Source organism: Vicugna pacos, chromosome 18, assembly GCF_048564905.1.
Source record: "Vicugna pacos chromosome 18, VicPac4, whole genome shotgun sequence".
In the NCBI taxonomy this organism is placed as follows: domain Eukaryota; kingdom Metazoa; phylum Chordata; class Mammalia; order Artiodactyla; family Camelidae; genus Vicugna; species Vicugna pacos.
Genome location: NC_133004.1, coordinates 24,009,510 through 24,028,435, shown reverse-complemented (window position 1 = coordinate 24,028,435; position 18,926 = coordinate 24,009,510). Strand labels below are relative to the sequence as shown.

Here is an 18,926-nt window from a genome sequence, read left to right as displayed (position 1 = left end):
CTCCTGCCGTCCTCTGAACGTGCCAGGCTTGCTCTTACCTTGAAGCCTTTCCTCTTCCCTCGGCCGGGAACTCTTTCCATCTAATTTTCTTGATGGGCTCTGTCTCATCACCCACGTCTCATTCTTGCTGCCTCCTCCCGCCTAGGCATCCTCCTCTCTCCTCCTCCTCCTCTTATTTTCTTCATATCACGTGATACTCTGATGTTATCTTGACTCTTCATCTGTTTCATGATGTATCAGCTCTCCCTCCCCTAGAGGATGTCTCCTGTGAGCAGGGGCCTCTCCTGTCTTATCCATGACTGTATCCCGTATCCCCAGCACCTAGAACAGCACCTGGTGCACAGAGGTTGTGGATTGAATAAGTACGTCCCTGAATGCGTGAATGTTGCTGTTTGGGGAACTCGTTTCAATTCCTCTGTGGAACTAGATGAATCTCAAGAAAAAACAATGACAAATCAAAGCATTTCAGAGTGGTTTCAGGCATTTCAGCTGAGCCCTAAGAAGGAGAAGCTCTCTAGGAAGAAGATCGTCTCGGACAAGACAAGCTTAGGGAAAGAAGGAGCATGCAAGAGGCTGGCATGACTGGGGAGGGGTGCATGGTTCACGATGAAGCTAAGGAAGGCGGCAGGGGCTGCATCTCACACGCTCTCATAGGCCACGCCAAGGGGTTTGGACTCCATTCTAAGGGAAGTGACACCCTGCCATGTGCTCCCACAAGACTGCCTGCTTCTCTGTAACCTTTCCCACACTTGTCCTTGTCCACTGTTCATCTTCCCTGCTGGATGGTAGGCCCCCTGGGGGCAGGACCATATCTTTTTGTTCATCAGTTTATTCCCTGAACTTGGCTCAGTGCCCAGGACATGGTGAGAGCTCAGTAAATATTACTGGGTGGACAGATGGGCAGGTGAACAAGCGAAACTTCTCTAGGGTCAGGAAACCCACCTGAGGCCGTCTCTGTTTTACAACCTCTTTTTTTAAACTAAAGAGTTCTAGGAAAATCTGTGGGCCTGAAAGAACACCTTGCAATCCTTAATAGTAAGTCTGTTCTTCAAGACAGACAGTGAATGGGATTGGTGGGATTCACTGCAGGTCAGTAGCACCTAGGAACACATCTCTTTTGAAATGCTGACTTGGAGGTCCCGGAAGCGATCACGACTGTATGCACTGTGGATTCTGTGTGTGAGTGTGTGTCTAACTGCTGTGTTAACATCGCGTAAATCTTCCCCTTTCTCATGCCTTTCATAGGCACGAGCTTAATGAGGCAGATGATTAAAGCCTGTATGAGTTTTCTGTGTAAGAAACCACTGCAAATCATGTGGCTTCAAACACCAGCCGTCTGTGTAGCTCACAATTCTGCACTTTGCCAGTTTGGAGTCTCATTGTGGTGAGCAAGTTACTTTTCTAACCCACACGCAGGAGTGTTCCAGATGCACCACGGTTTTTCCATTGTGCCCGTGGTCTCTCGCCAGTGTTAGAGTTTATAAAAATGGCATGTTTTTCTAGAGGAATAAAATGTCTCTGAAACTAGCCCTGGGCCCTGTATCCCGTACGAGATACATTCTACTTCTTGTGAAGGTAAGGCATCCTTTGAGGGCAGATAATGCACTTTCTGTTTCTACACAGCTTGAGGAGCCCCTGACTTCAGAGGAGCCCCGGGAGCATCGTGGGTGTGGGATGAGCAATACTAGAGTCATCCGATTCTATCATTAATGAGACCTTGGGGTCAGCCCTTCCTAGGTCGTGTGCCAGCTTGCCATGGTGTTCAGCTGGGCCACTGCTGGGTACACCCCAGGTCCTTGATTCTTGCAGCTCTGCTGTACCTTGTGCTCAATTTTTAAGAGTCATCGTGACCATGTGCCATTTCAGTCTCGCATGCTGCCTTTAGATCCACATCCTGAGTAATATGTGTCTCCCATGACTTGCATGGTCTGAGAACCATGTGCTTCAGCATGCTGATTCCTTCTAGTGTATTGTTCATTTCAGTGATTTTATTCTTCAACTCTGTTTGGGTCTTCTTTATATTTTCCGACTCTTTGCTAAAGACTTCACTCTGTGCATCTATACTTCTCTTGAGTTCTCTGAACATCTTGGCCATCATTACTTTAAACTCTTTCTCAGATAAATTACCTATCTCCTTATCACTTATTTCTTCTTCTGGGATTTTTTCTTGTGGCTTGGCCTGGGAGGTATTCCTTTGCTGCCTCATATCGTCTGTCTTTCTGTGTTTGTGGATTCTTTCCACAGGCTTTGGGATTATTGTTTTCTGATTTCTAGTATCTGCCCCTGGTGGATGAGGCTGGACTTGAGGCTTGTGCAGGTTTCCTGGCAGGAGGAGCCAGTGCCTGCCCACTGCTGGGTGAAGCTTAGTCCTGGACCTCTCTGGTGGGTAGGGCTGTGCGTAGAGGCCTTTGTGGCTTAGGAAGTCTGCTGATGACTTCTGTGTTCCCACCCTGTATGTTGTTTGGCCTGAGGCTTCCCTATAGGCTGTTGGGCGGGGCTAGGTCTTGGTGCTAATGATCCAATCAAGATGTCAGCCTCCAGGAAAACTCATGTAGATTAACACTCCTGCAGTGTCCGCCACCAGCTTTTATGTCCTCTGAGTGAGCCGCAGCGTCCCCCAAGTCCCCAGGAGACCCTCCAAATCTAGCAGACAGGTCTGACCCAGGTTCCTATGAAACCACTGCCGCTGCCGTTGAACCTGGTGCATGTGAGTTACCATTCTCAAGTGAATGGAGTCTCCATTTCCCCCAGTCCTGTGAGGCTCCCAGAGCCAAGCCCCTCCTGGCCTTCAAAACCAGTTGTCCTGGGGTCTCCTTCTCTTCCCAATGCCAGGGCCCAAGCTGGGGAGCCTGACGTGGGGCTTAGAGCTCTCACTCCTGTGGGAGGGCCTCTGCAACTTAACAAATCTTTAGTTATGGGTCACACACTCGGGGGTATGGGGCCCAATTATATTGCCAGCACGCCCCTCCTACGGTCCTGCTGTGGTTCTTTCTTTATGTTTCCAGTTGCAGAAGATCTTTTTTGCTAGGTTCTAGTCTTTTTTAAATGGTTGTTTAGCATTCAGTTGTGATTTCATTGTAGTCACGAGGAGAGGCAAGCTCGTGGTCCTCCCACTCCACCATCTTAACTGGAACTCCTACGTACTTCTAATATTCTGATGGGCTCTGTTTTTGTTTTTGTTTTTGTTTTTGTTTTTTACCTTTTTTTGTGGTTAGGATGTTTGTGAGAGAGAAGAGGGAAAGGATGTGTCCATGTTGTGTTAATGAGTTTAAGTACATAGGAAAAAAGGCTAGAATGTTATATGCCAAAACTAATAGTTATCTTTGGAAGGTATGATCTTACCTGATTTTTTTTTTCATAATGAGCATGTATTTTTATAATGGAGAAAACGAATGTACTTTAGTTTTGAAAAAGCCATATCCATTGAAATTATGGCCTCTTCTTGATTACTTTCCGTTGAATTATAATCTCTTCTTGCATTTACAGATGGGCACGTGTTGGAGTCAAAGAGATAACGCCATCATTGGAGCAGATCTCTGAGATATACCTGAACTGGAAGAGAAACTAAAGAAATGTAACATGAATACACAGTGAGTTTGTTTAACCTCTTAGTGATTTTCTGCTATTTTGAGATAAGGCCAGTTAGAAATACAGCATCATACCATGTACCATTTTTCCCCTGTAATCTTTGTAATTTCATAGCTGTTTAGAAAAGTTTTCTGAATTTTTTTTAGAAGCAGTGTTTCTTGAGTCTGTTTTCCCATGAGAATCACCTGTGTTGCTTTTGTGAAATACTGATGCCTGATGTAAAGTTTGGGGGAAGATAATTTTGTGCATAGAAACATATAATTGTAACACATAAAGAAAGGATTAGCACCCAGGATATGTAAAGAATAGCTACTGTTAACGAAAAGAGTCCTGTAGAAAAATGGGCAGAGGATAGATGACCAGGCAGTTCAAGGAAGAAACTGATATCATATGAAAATGGTATTTCACTTCACTAGTAATCAGGTGAAGTTCTATTTTACTCCCACCAAATTGGCAAAAATGTAAAAGTCTGACAATAGCAAGTGTTGGCAAGGACATTGGGGGAAAGGAATGGACATACCCACGGGTGGAAGCGAGCTTGGTATGATCGTTGTAAGAGACAGTCTGGAAGTGTCTCGTAAAATTGTAAAAGTGTACCACGTGCTGGTGCCGCTCTGCTGTCAGGCGTATCCCCCTGGGAAGGTGTACGTGTGTGTACCAGGAGGATGTTCATTGCGGCCTCCATTTTTAGTAGCAGAAAGTTGGAAACAATTTAAATGTTCATCAGGAGGAGAATGGATGAGTGATATGTAAAATACATGACTTTGGAGAGAATTCAGAAACTTAATGTTGAGGTTTTTAAAAATAATTTTCATAGTTCTTTTCTTAATTTTTAAAAATTCATTACTGTCCTTTTAATGGAGGTGCTGGAGATTGAACCCAGGACCTCGTGCATGCTAAGCACGTGCTTCACCACTGAGCTATACCCTCCCCCCACAACTTAATGTTGAGTTTTAAAAAATTAATTTGCAGAGTAATATGCAGAGAGTGATACCAAATGTGCAAAGTCAAACTGCCCAAATACCATCTTTTCATGATTACATATATACATCCCAGAAGTATTTTTTAAATGGACCAGAAAGGTTCACACCAGATTCTTGAGAGTGGGAGAGTGGGTAGCATTCGGGAGCAGAGGAGGGGAGTGAGATGTGTGGTTTTAGCACACTGATGCTGGTCACAGTTAGATTGGCGTTAAAGAGTTAATGGGAGATATGAATATATGTATGTATATGCAAAACTGGGACATTGTGCTGTACACCAGAACTTGACACATTGTAATTGACTATACTTCAGTTAAAAAACAAAAAATAGTTAATGGGCAATAAAGGCACATCTGCATGGTCTCCTGTACCTAAATGAACACTTCTCAAAGGAGACATTCAGATGGCCAAGAGGCACATGAAAAGATGTTCAGCATCACTAATTATCAGAGAAATGCAAATCAAAACTACAATCAGGCATCACCTTACACCGGTCAGAATGGCCAGCATCAGAAAGTTTACAGATGGTCTACTGTAGGTGACGATGACACTTTGAAGAATATTTGAGGTAAGTCAAGTTAGACGTTTGAAAGGAATGTAAGAGAACGTTACTTTAAAGAATAAATTGGAGGTGAAGAATCAGTCGCAAACAATTAAAGAAATAGCAACTAAGGCTACCATTGCTGGAGGTTTTCAAGATCTACAAAATGGACAAAAAACAATTGATGTAACAAGTATTAGAATTATACATTCTTCCTTGTGGCTTTGTTGTGTTCTGTGTGTTACTTTATGGGCTTTCTTGTCTTTGCTTTTCTTTCACTTATATATATGTATTTTTAATTCAATTTATTTTTTTTTATTTTTGTGTTTTACTTATTTATTTATATTTGGAGGAGGTACTGGGGATTGAACCTAGGACCTTGTGTGTGCAAAGCATGTGCTCTACCTCTTGAGCTATAGCCTCCCCCCTTCACTTATATTTTGAAAAGTATTAATCCTACTTTTAACATTGCTAATGGTGACCTCTTACAAAATACACTGTCAAATGTTTAACTTGTCACTTTCAAATAATTTAAATATGCAGAAAACTTGCAAAAAAAATTTTCATATAGCCTTCTCTACCTGGCTTTCCCATGTGTCAATATCTTATGTAAATAATGGTTACCTTTTGCGTTAAAAAAGATGTTTGAAACTGGATTTCTTAAGTATTTAACCTATTAGGTGAGGTTCTGGAACTACTTTTCCCTCAATCAGTTTTTCTAATTATTTCAATTGTATAATCTCAGATTTTGGACTTAAACTATTGTTAATTTTAAAAATCTTTTTTTTTAAATCTTTTTTTTAACTTTTTTTATTGTTACAGTCATTTTACAATGTTTTGAAAAATCTTCTTTTTAATGTCTTTCTTTCTGATTTTCAGTTTTATTTACAACTCATATTTGACTATTTTTCCTCTGGCTCAGTGTCCTCAGTTTCTTTGTACCATGATCCAACTGGGTCCAGGAAGCATTTAGAGATATATATGTAAATAAATTATATAACACTTTACCATCACAAAAAGGGGGAAATCCAGATGGGCAGAGCAGGTGGATAGTTGTACCATCAGGTCAGAGCCAGCGTTTACTTGCGGGCGCCCTTTCTCTTTAATGGCATAGTAATGGCACTGCGTCCGGCTGGACAGGTTTGAATTCTGAGGGGAGGATACACTAGACTTTGACCTTGGACAACTTATTTCACCTCTGTGTATCTAAGTTTCCTCCTTGAAAAATGAGAATAATAACAGAACTCGGCAATAAATGTTAACAGATGATAATGTGGAAAACTAGTTTTTAAAAAATCTCTGAGCAATCTTATTCATTTTAATAGTTTTAGTAGCTATTGCTGATGGTTCTGATGGTCCCAGAAGCAGATAAAAATTATCCCGAATCCTGAACTCAGACATAGCCACCTTAAAAAATTTATGCCGAAATTTGTAAATATGTATTTGTCTTTAAAATGTGACTGTGCTCTGCATATGCTTTGGGAACTTTTAAAAGAATCAAATGTATCTAGATACGTCTGTATATGTATGTGCATAGATATGCACGTATGTTCATTTGTTTGTTCATTTATTTATTCACTCATTCATCAAATAGTTGAGAATCAACCGTGTACAGTTACGAGAGAGCCGTGAACAAAACAGCTTACGTTATTGAGTGGGAAAAAAAGAGACATTAAACAGCTAATTGCAATGGGCTCTTTAATGATTCTTGTGGTACCTGCTTTGAAGAAGTATAGGGAAGCATTTAAGAGGCCACTGGGACTGTGGAGAGAGTCCATGTCAGTAAATTCAGTGCTAAAGCATCGTACGTATGAGCTGCCTGGCTTTCTATTGGGTGGATATACCACGTTCTTTACAACTAATTTCTTATTGCGCAATTGTTGCACAAATTCTTTTTACACAATTAATTCTAAGATCGCCACCAATAAAAACAAACAAAAATAACTCATTTGCTTTGTGGGAGAAATAGCAACCAGCAGTGAGGAATATCAGTATCTCCCCAATGCCTGTGACAGCCCTCCGCCAACCAAGTCACAACAATCAAAAAATGTCTCCAGACATTGTTAAATGTCCCCCGGGGGCGTTGTGGGTGGGGCGGTGCAAAACCACACCTAGTAAGAGCCACTGAACTAGATCAACATCCAGCTTTCCGCCAGCAGGACTTTATGAAAGCATCGCTCATGACTCAAACAAGGGATCTCTCATATAAGACCTGCCCACATGAAGTACAGAATTATAGCCGCTTCGGAACCAGAAACTGGGATGTGAAGGCACAGCTCTGTCATTTGCTAACTTGATGACCTCTCTGAGTTCCGGCTTCCTCATCCTTAAATCAGGAACAAATAACATCACCTCTTAGAGCTGCTGCAAGAACGCAGTGAGATACTTTATGCAAAGCACCGAGCCCCAGCAGCTTAACAGGCACCAAAGACCATTAACCCTCCCCTGGAGAAAAGGCAGCCCAGACTCTGCAGTCGGGAGGCCGCAGGATCCAGAGTCAGAAGCCCTGGGCCCAAGGCGTGCCCGGGCCACCTAGAAGCTGTGCGAACCTGGCAGGTCATTTCCCCTCCTTTATAAAACAGAAATGATAATCGCCAGTAGGTGAGAACCAAGCCGGCTGGTTTGGTTCAGCACTTGGCGCACGAAGCCAGCTGGAGCAATGTCAGTGATTAGTACTACCAAACCTTTCACAGCTTTCTGTAAAGGGAAGAACGAGCTCTTCAACAAATCCCGAGACCCGAGAATGCAGTGACACTGGGGCAAGGCACAGGGGACAAGAGTAATAACAACACGGACCCTCAACCTCTAGGTCCTTCTAGACAAGCAGTTGCCAGCTGGTCACCCACAGGCCAACTCTGGCCACTGCTGTGTTGTTTAGCCCCCTGTAGTGTCATGGTGATTATTTAATTTGCATTAAATGCCATCTGACTTTCATTAAAATCCAGATTTCAGGCTTTTCTGCAAAACTGCAAAGGTTGAGTCATGCTGGGTCCATCCTGACACATGCCCCTTTGGTGAGACAATAATCATGGGCGGGGCGAGGGGTGGGGCAGACCCCCCCCAGACGTCACCTGGCCTAAGTCACCCATTTATTTTACCAGCCTGGACCCTCTAGGCATTTGAGTTTGTAACTTTAGCTTATCTAAAGATAACTATCTGGGAAAGCATTTGAACCTTCAGGGTGAACTTCAGATAAGGCAGAAACCAACACCCACTGGGACACTCCCTCCCAGGGCCTCACCTGGGTAATAGCTCTCTGGATTAGGCCTTCAGATTCCTTTTCTCCTGGACACTTCAACCTCATGACTACACCATCTCCTCACTCTGTATACACCTTCCTCCGTTCAGGGCATCACCTCCCCCAAAATAACACCTGTGTCCAGTGGATTATCTGCGTAAAGAATTTTCACAAAACACAATAGCTTTCTTTTTAACCAGACTACCAAACACTCGACATGATGTTTCTGTCTCCTGACCATACTCTGGTTTCCCTTGGGGTGCCTGCGCTCCCCGACTCTTAGTCCCATGACTTAGGTGGGGTTGACTCTACCAATCTGCAAGCAAAAGCATGTGACCCAGGCAGAAGCACTCAGAGTCAGTCTTGGGGCTTTGGCAACAGTGCCTGGGAGGAAAGCGTTCTCTGTCCCTCTGGGACAGGAGCTGAGGAGGATGGACGATGGGGGTGGGGAGTGGGGAGCAGGGGGTGGGGAATCTCCTTATGTCACAGCCTGTCTAAAGAGTGGAGCCTCTGGAAACAGCCCAGTCTACGGCCAAGAACCTTTTGGGTTCTTTTGGTCACATTTAATTCCCATCTTCACTTAAGGCAGTTAGAATTGGCTTTTCTTACAATTGAAAGAGACCTGATCAATACCAGAGAAATTTAAAAGATGTGCTTGAACATGGAAACAAAGCCAAAAGGCTTTGCTCAAATTTTCTCCTTTCTTTTTGTTACCTCCCTCTATCCAATAAGAACTAGCATTAGCCATCCCTCTACAAGCACTTATGTCATGGTATATAATTATTTCTTTGCTTGCCTATCTCTTCCACAAATCTATTGAGCTCCCTCGGGACAGAAAGTGTGTCCTATTCACGTTTGGCTCTTTAACGTCTTGCACGATGGCGCACACTTTGGGCCGAACAAGTGTCTGTTGAATGCATGAATCCACGGAAGGCAGGGGGACAAAAGGACCCATCCTAATTCTCTTCTTTGCGACACCCATACCAGGAGACCACCTCATAAGCCTTGCCCCTGTGGTACACAAAGCGTCTTCTGAAACAGACCTACCCAACCACTGTAAACAAACTGCATCATGAGAACTCACTCCTTCCAGTTATTACTAATTCTCCCACGTGTCCGTCCCATGGAACCTGACCGCGTGGTTACCCACAAGGTGCTCATACTGGGAAGAAAATACTTCATTGCAAGATGCCACCTACAACTGTATGAATTGATACACACTGTGGACAAGCCATTCACACATATAACTTCACTGATTAGAGTTGGGTGGAGGAGGAGAGGACCCCTTCTTTGCTTTCTAGCCTTCATTTTGACCCGAATACATCCAGAATCCTGATTCTGATGCCTGGCAACCATCTGCTTCTGCCAAATAACAATCGCAGGCCCCCTCCCGCCTCCATTTCCCCCCACCCCCATCTTTTATAATTAATTAAGTAGAAGGAAATACAAATATGTCTAAGAAATCAACAGCCATAAAACAACAGCTTCCCCACTAAAAACAGTTTTGACTCTAGGTGCATAATTGCCACACCCTTAGTAGCTCTGTAATAGCTGCCGCTACCACTGCATCAAGCAATAAAGATTTTCAAACAGTCAAAGGTCAGGGCCGGAATCATACTCCTAGTATGAAACACAGCATTTACCTTATCCAATTCTCATTTTCCCATACTTGGGCCCACACCACCAGGGCAATCAAGGAAGAACTGGATTTACGCGAATTTAACAATATTTACTGAGCATCTACCATGTGATAAGAACCACAGCGGACCCTGGAAATCAAGAGAGAAAGTGTAAAAACTCTCAAAGCATTCAGTCTAAAGGGGGACACTGGCAAGTAAAGACACAATTCCATTATGGAAAAACAGGAATTATGAAAGCACAAAGGAGGGCACATCCAATCTATGTTGGAGCATCAGAGAGGCGTTTGAGAGACACAGACCTTTACAGGGAGGACTGGAGGATGAACAGCAGGTAGCCTAGGGCAGATGCAGTGAAAGAGGCTTCCAGCAGTTCCAGGTAGAGGCTAATTAATATGTAAGAAAGCACAGCCTTCTCTGGAAACTGGAAAGAGGCAAGTATGGCTGGAATTTAAAAGTGTAAAGAGACGCTGCTACAGAGGAAGCAGGGGCCAAGAGACCCTGGACGGCTTTGGAGCTTTTGAAGCCTCTGAACTTTGTTTAAACAAACAAACAAACATCAGTTGCTTCATACAAGGTACAAACAGGCCAAAATGACTCTGACAAATGCATCTTGACATTCACTAACTATTGATTCCACCATGCATGTTACTGAGAACACTAAGGGGGTAGGAAACTGGCAAGGAATTATCTTGTCATTCATTTACAGATTCTTGGTTGAAACATCAGCTGTCACTACCACTCTGTATACCTTCCTCTCAAAATTATTTCTGTCCTTTTCCCACAAATACCTGAAAAGCAGGCACTCTAGGCTTTAGCAGATAGGGATTAACTCTGGAAATAGGATAAATGCATCCCAAGCTAATAGGGTGGGGGTACCAAAAAGCTGAAACAACACAACTAAGCAAAAAGTTGAGGGAAACAAAACAGTAAAAAGCAAATTTGGAAAACGCAGGAGGAAGTAAAAGTATTTTCATACACACACACACAAAAGAAGTGTCCCACGTGCTCCGGCCAAACCAAAGCCCCCTTTGAGCCAACTGCTGAAAAAAGAAGCAAAAGCTGTGAAAAATTCCACTTTCATATCTCATCAGAGAATTAACAACAAAATCAGTACCACAGAGCTAAGTAGCCCTGGAAGACCTTGAAATATTTGCCCCAGACGATACAGCACAGGACAGTCACCTTCAGAAGCTCTCCAAACCACAAACCATTCCTCTCTTTCAAAAGCCTGAACATCCACAACCTCTGGTCTCTCTTGTCATTTCATAATCAATGCCTGTGAGGCAGTAAAGCCGTCCCAAAGAAACTTGGAGAAGGATGGGCTTCCAAACCCAAAGTGAGAAGACTTTTTTTTTTTTAAGATCATTACTATTTTAACTGGCGCTAGGCGCTTGCAGAATCCTATTCTCCCACTTTCAAATTTCTCAGTGTCAAGCTCTCCAGGTCACGTTTGCCCCTGGTTAGGAGACAGCACCACCTCTCAGCTGCCTCCTCACAGGGCGTTCTGAAACTCACTGGGCAGATCCCCTGGGCTTCACTAACCCTTAACTTTTTTGCATTATGCACTTGTAAGTGAAGGCTTTGCCGCAGCAGGGCAACCCGGAAAGGCTCAGCATGATGCCCCCCAAGCCTGGCAGCCTTGGACACAACACTCCTGGGAGGTGCAGCCCCAGGCGGCGGGTCTGGGGCCAGCAGGATCTCAGGGGGTGGGGAGGAAGGGACGGAGGGCTGGTCCAGTGCCCTGAGGGAGATGCTCTGCGGGGTGGGGACATGGTGCAGTGGAGACAACAAGGGGTGGGAGCAGGCAGACACAGCCAGCCCAGCTGGTCTCCGGGGGGCCAGACGGCAGTCCGGAGCCGGGTGGCAGGCTGTGGCGAGGTGCGGTACCCGGCCCCCAGCCCCTGGCCGGCCTGGTGAGGTGCACTCGCCTGCCCACAGTCTAGTTGGCCAGCTTCTTCATGTAGTTGAACTACTTCTTCATGGCGGGAGAGGCAGAGGCGGCAGTGACCCGCGTGGCTCAGGCTGGCCAGGACAGGGGATGGCCTGGTGGCTCCTACATCGCTTCCCGGGCAAGGTGGTGGCGACTCCCCAGGCTGGCAGCCCTGACCTGGCTGCGTCCCTTCCAGCGGTGCCACCCCAGGGGCCACCCAGGTCGGGCCCAAGGAGGAGAGCCCGGCCCAGGCCACAGACCTGGGTGCGCGCCGCCTGGTCCCCACCCCTCCCACTGCTCCCCGTGCCTCGGGAGGAGTGGCCACTCAAGGCCTCACAGTCCACTAAGACCTCAGCATGCTTTCGCTCAGCGATCGCCTGCTCGAGTGATATTTAACTCCCTTGCCAGACTAGGTCTCAAACACTTAGTGAAAAAAGCAGACACAGAGTGTAGACAGTGCAACACCCCCATTTATGGTGTCCAAGAACATCCAAAAACCCATCCTCGGGGCTAGACACCCAAGCTGGGCTACTAGGGAAGGAGGGCCGAGGTGGAACCAGAAAGGACATGAGGGAGCTTTGGAGCAATGGAAATGTTCAGTTTCTTTAACTAGGCCCGTGCTTAAGTGCAGGTGGAGTTACTTTGGAGATGGCACCTTCAGAGCCGCCATAATGGTGGCCGGCGTCTAGGGGGACGGGATGGTGTGTGACACTGGGAACGTCAAGGAGGTGGGGGAGAATGGCCTAACCCCGTTGCTGGGAAGTCATGGGGATGGGCAGAAAGGCCTGAGGAGAGACAGATCATTGGAGACAGGACCTTCGTTAGGTCCCATGCCAGGCCTGGGTGCCCTGAGGCAGGTGGGAGGGTTGAGGGCATCTTGCATTCCACCGTTGCCTAGAAACCCCTCATTGTGATCTGATTCTTAGCTTTGCGCTGGCTGCAGTTCAGGGACAGTTCGCGGGATTGTCCGACTGTGCTGGACGCTTTTCGCGGAGCGGACCAGGTCAGTTCTATAACCCGCAGCGATGTCCTGGTTTAGTGGCCTTAGCTCCAGCCTAGGCCACTCCCTGGGGCAAGTGGGTGGTAGTGTAGCATCTTTCACTGGACACATCACTAATTTTAGAAAAGATGTGTTGAGGAAAGGAAGTGAAAAGGTAGAAGTACCTGAATCTAAGACGGAGGTTGAAGACTCTCAGTCGATTTTAAAATCAGAGAATGAGAGACTTAAAACTCTTTATAGTGATCTAGAAGAGAAGTATGAAGCCTCAGAGCTTCAAATAAGACAGCAGACTACTAGTTACAGACATCAATTACAACAGAAGGATGTAGATATCAAACTCCTTACAGCAAGACAGATAGCGCTAAAGGACCAACTGCTGAAGCTGCAATCAGTATCGCGGTCAGTAGATCCTGCAGCTGGCTGTGTACCCCCAGTCACTTTACCACCTCCACTGGGTTATGATACCAGTGACCATGCTTTAGCTGTCCAGAATAATGATATGGACTTTGCTGACCTCATTTGGTCACAACAAGAAATAAATAGATTGTCAAATGAAGTCTTAAGACTTGAGGCTGATGTCAACCACTGGAGGCATGTTGCCCAAAAGTTCACAGCGCAGGGAGCAGAGAGCTTTGACCAAAATGAAATCTGCAAACTGCAAACTACCATCAAGGAACTTGAACAGAATCGATACAAGGAAATTGATGACCATCAACTTGAAATAGTGACAATGCAGAGTGTTCATCAACAGAAACTGGCAGAAGTAAGTCGTAGCCATCGACAAAAATGTAGGGACTATGAAGAAAGGATTGGAGAACTGGAAAATCTGTTACTGCACGGTGGCTCCGGAATTGGACCAACTCATGACTTTCAAATTCATGATGTGCAGGAAGCTATTCAAATTCTACAAGCTGAAAAGGAAGAGTCCACCAAGAAAATCAAAGAACTTGAGGATAGAATGAAATACATGAATGGAAAATTATCTTCTGTAGAGAGTGAAAGAGATGTTTCAAGGAGGGAACAAGACCGGATAAATGAAGAAAATAAGGAAAGAACTGAAGAGGGTGAATTGCAACCTTACGTTATGAAGCACAGCGATGCCGTGACAGCAAAGGATCGAGTGCTTCCACCAAGTACATCAATGGAGGAAGTGTTCAGAGCGCAGCAAGCACTGTCGGATGCTGACAATGAACCAATGAGACTGAGCAGCTTAAGCCAGGATAACAATGTCATCGAACACAACCTGAAACTTCAGGAACGAGTCCAAGTTCTAGAAAAAGAAAATTCACAGCTAAGTCAAGAAAAGGAAGGACTTCAACGATCACTTGTCAAATTGAGCAATGATTACAAAGTAATTAAAAGCACAGCTACAAGAGACATCAATTCTGGTTCAGAAGAACATGATTTGAGATGTGACTTGGAACTCAAGGAAGGACAACTCAATGAGAGAATTACTAAGAAGGAATTACTGATACCCGAGTTAGGAGAGTTGGACGAGCAGAAACAAGAAACTGCAGAGCGCATAGTTTTGATGAAAGATCAGCGATCAGAACAGCAACATGAAGGAGACGGTGTCATCCAAAAACTAAAACAAGAGCTTGAGGAAGGAAAAAGGAGAGTCCGTCAACTTGAAGATGATCAGATGAACATTATTAAAGAGTTGGATATGCAAAAAGAAAGGTTAATTCAAAGTGAATTAGCTGCTAATGACTTGCTTTTAACCAAGCAGAAGCTTGAGGACAAAATAGAAGATTTAGTACATCAGCTAAATCAGTCACAAGACTGTAATGTCAACATCCACAAGGAGAACTGTGAACTGAAGGAAGTTATTAAAGAAAACAAGAAGGAACTTTCAAGAATCAAGAAGGCATTCACTCGGTCTCTTAATCAAGACCCGAATGGGAAGGTTGACTCACTTAAAGAACACGAGGCCGAAGTTAGAAACTTCAGGCAAAATCTTTCTGAAATACAAGAGCTCAATGTCAACTTAAGCAAAGTGGCTTTTGATCTCAAACTGGAAAATGAAAAGGTGGTTTTGGCACTTGAACATGTAAGGCGTCAGTGGGAAGAATCTATTGTTGGTAACAACCAGAAGTCTCTGGGAAAAAACACTCCAGTGGAGGCTTTAAAACTGGAAAAAGGACAGTCAAAAGCAGAATTGTGTCAGGCTGAAAAGAGGCTTTTGGAAGAAATGAGGAAGAACGAGCAAATGATTGAAGAATTCTCAAATACACATCACCCAGATAGCTCTGCCTTACACCTGGAGCAGGAGTGTTTAATGCAACTCAGTCAAGAGAAAGATTCTGAAATAGCAGAACTCAAGAATATTGAGCAGATCATTGCTGACCATAAAGGAACTCAGGCAATGTTGTCATCTCGTTTAGAAGAGCAGGAGCAATTGAAACAACTTATAGAAGAGAAAGAAATTTTTCTTGAAAAACTGCAAGGAAGTTCAGATCCTTGGGAGGAATTAGAGAAATACACTCAAGGCTTAAGAAAAATGGAACTGTTACAGCAAACCATCGAAGAAAAAGACACAAGTTTTGCATCCATGAAAGAAGAAAATAGTCATCTGAAAGAGGAATTGGAACGACTGAGAGAACACAGTCAAACCAAATCTACGATTAACCCTAACATGCTAGACACTATTGTGGATCTAGAATCTGAGAGCTCTCCATCAAGTGTCACGAAAGGCAATCTTGAGGAGAAAGTAAAACATCATCCGAAGCAAACTAAAGATCCAAACCAGACTAAGACGCAACAGTGTCAGTCTTTACAAGAAATGGATGGTCTTGCAAACCAACAGGAGCAGATGAATATTGAACACACTCAGCTCTTTGCAGCCAGAGGGGAGGAGATCGAGAATTTACAAAATGCAATTGAACAAATCAAATCCCAGTTGCCCGAAAAATCCCAGCACATGCCAACAGAACATTCGGATGTTTTTCAAGTGACAAAAGTTCAGAGTCTTAATGTAGAAAACGGAACTGAAAAGCATGACTTATCTAAAGCTGAAGCCGAAAGATTAGTAGAAGGACTAAAAGAACAAAAATTAGAGATTCAACTTCTCACTGAAAAGAATATCCATTTAACTGAACAGATTGATCAGCTCTCCAAAGGTGAGGCTGGTAACCTAACCCAGCTTATCCAGCAGAAAGATTTGGAGATACAGTGTCTTCATACCAAAATATCTTCAGCTTCCTACACCCAAGACGAGGGGTGTCTTCAGCAGCAACTGCAAACGTATGCTTTGGAAAGAGAACAAATACTGGCTGTTTTAGACGAGAAGACTAAGGAAAATAGCATTCTTAAAAGGGAAAACTTCAGAATGGTGGATATCATTATGGACAAAGTGGCAGATCTTGAGAAGCTCCGAGATGCAAATATGAAACTACCCCCTAGAGCTGAAAGCAGTGATCAGGATATGTGTAGAGAAACTATTCAGAATTTATCCCACATCATTCGAGAAAGAGACATTGAAATGGATGCACTGAGTCAGAAATGTCAGACATTATTGATGGTTCTGCAGAATTCCAGCAGTGGTCATGAGGTTAATGGTGTTAAGGTTAATCAGTTTGAGGAGCTTCTACGGGAACGGGAACAATTAAAGCAGCAGGTTTCGATAATGGAAGAATGGAAACAGCACGTGGAGGCCACGGTACAAAATATGCAGCGTGGGTCAACCCATCTTCAGAACGAGCTTCAACAACTTCAGGCCCGGGTTTTCATGGACAGTGATGATAAATCTCAACTACACATGAGCTATACTGACCTGATCAAAAATTATGAAGACAACAAAATCCGACTCAAAAACATGGAGATACAAGTTGCACAAATGCAGCTCAGCCTAGAGCAGCTTTGCAATGCCAAGGCTCTTCTACTAGGGAAACCTGAACTGACCTTACCGCAGCCCTCCACCGAATCGCCTCCTTCCGAGTCAGCTGCCTCTCTTGAGGCAGTTAAGTCTGATGGATCTAGTGAGTCTTCAAAGTTGCTCCAAGAAGAGATAGAAGAGTTAAGAAAATCAACAGAGGAAAAAGATGCAGCAATTAGAACCCTCCGGGAGGATAATCAGAGACTGTCTGAGTCCATTGCAGCCGCCTCAGAACTCGACAGAAAACAACATGAAGACAGGGATTCCAAACTTCAGCAGCTCCAGGAGAAACAGGATGACTTACAAAACTTACTCCAGGAAAAAGAGCTGTTGCTCAAAGCCAAAAGTGATGAGTTACTTTCTTTAAGTGAAGACTTCACTAATGAAGTGAGTGAAAATGAAATTTTGAGGCAGGCGGTAATCAACCTGAAGGAGAGAGTCGCCAGTTTGGAAGTGGATATGTGTAAACTCAAAGAGGCCAATGAAAAAATAGTAGAAACATGGAGGGAAAAGGAAACAGAAAATCAAGCACTACAACAGACAAACATGCGGCTTTCTATGATGCGGAGACAGGAACACTTGGAATGTGTGGCCGTGAAGGAAAAAGCTCTTGCCTTGGAGCACCTAGTGAAAGAAAAAGAACAAGGCAAGAGTGGGGAATTAAATCAGCTTTTGCGTGCAGTGACATCAATGCAAGAAAAGACACTTATTTTTCAACAGGAGAGAGATGAAGTCATGTTGGCACTGAAACAGAAGCAGATGGAGAACTGTGCCTTCCAGCGTGAGGTTCAACATTTACAGGACAGAGAAGTACGTTTGAAGCAGGAGCTAGAGCGAGCACGTCGCCTGGCTTTGGAATCCAGAGAGTCTCATAACCGTGAAGCCTTAGCTGCAGAAGACAGAGCGGCTCAACTCAGGATGAAAGTGAAGGCACTGGAGGAAAAGCTCCTTCTGTCTTCTAACGCAATGGAAGATGCAAGCCAACGAGCCCGTTTGCGGATGGAGTCATTGAAGGAACAACTGAATGTTGTCACCAGGCAAAAAGATGACATTTCACAACAGCTCTGTGCGTCCCGACAACAAGAAAAGCAGTATGCACAAACACTAGCTAATCTGAAGATGGAACTTTCTGAATGGATGGAAAAGGCAGACGATCTAGAAGGGAAACTGCAGAAGGCAAAAGCTGTGTTGAATCTGAAGGAAGAAGAAATTAAAGTTTTGACAAAACAAGGTGAGGTCCAACGGGAAGTGCTAGATGATGTGCAAAGGAAACTGCTGGACTTAGTAAGTAAAGCAGAAGAAAAGGTCGACAAAAGCTTAGTGAGGAAGCTCTTGATGGAGTATTTTCAGACACCCAGACCTCAACGCCATGAAGTGTTACAATTATTGGGAAACACTCTGGGCATTAAAAGGGAAGAAATGGAGCTGGTTTTTAATGAAGAACAAGGCGGTAGTACCAGATGGATGGCTAGGTGGCTTGGGTCGAAAAGTGTCCCCAACACACCTCTGAGACCAAATCAACAATTTATGCCTAAGAATTCTTTTTCAGAACTTTTTGCTCAATTTCTAGAAACAGAATCTCACTCTTCTAGTCCACCATCAAAAGCCTCTACTGAAGATACAAAGACTTCCAGTTCACCGGGAAGGAAACAACTGGCTAAAAATGCCCCACCAAGTCTTACAACGACCCTAGGAGTCGCACCCAGAACACCCAGTGTGAATCACTGCTCCACTGTTGTTTCACTTATTAACCCACCTGGACCTACAACCGATGGATCGGAGCATCTTCTTTTAAATGCTGTTACTGATGTTCTGCCCACATATGCACCTTTGCTGCTGTCACCTGGCAAGAGCGCTGGAGTTGTGCCAAAAGACCGTTCAAAGCAGTAGATGCTTCTTCAGCCAGAGATGAGACAGTCCTAAAGAAACCGGGCACTACATTTGTGTACCTTACCACAACATGGCCTTAAAAAAAAATAAGGCCGTGTATATGTATTCAGGTTTACTTTGTTTAATAAAAATATTAATACCTAAAAAACAAGTGTGTTGTAAGGACTTTGAAGATATTCACCAAACTTAAAGCAGTGGTTACTCCTTGTGAGAATGAGCTTTGGTGGGATGGGTGGCTGTGGTCC

The 18,926-nt window shown here is 44.2% G+C and overlaps 2 pseudogenes; both read left to right on the top strand.

Annotated features, from left to right (window-relative positions):
* The window catches only part of LOC102528712 (leucine carboxyl methyltransferase 1-like), a 32,967-nt pseudogene extending 26,168 nt beyond the window's left edge, over positions 1-6,799 (top strand).
* Positions 6,800-12,606: 5,807 nt separating this feature from the next.
* On the top strand, positions 12,607-18,829 carry LOC140687072 (thyroid receptor-interacting protein 11 pseudogene; annotated as a pseudogene).
* The last annotated feature ends 97 nt before the right edge of the window (positions 18,830-18,926 follow it).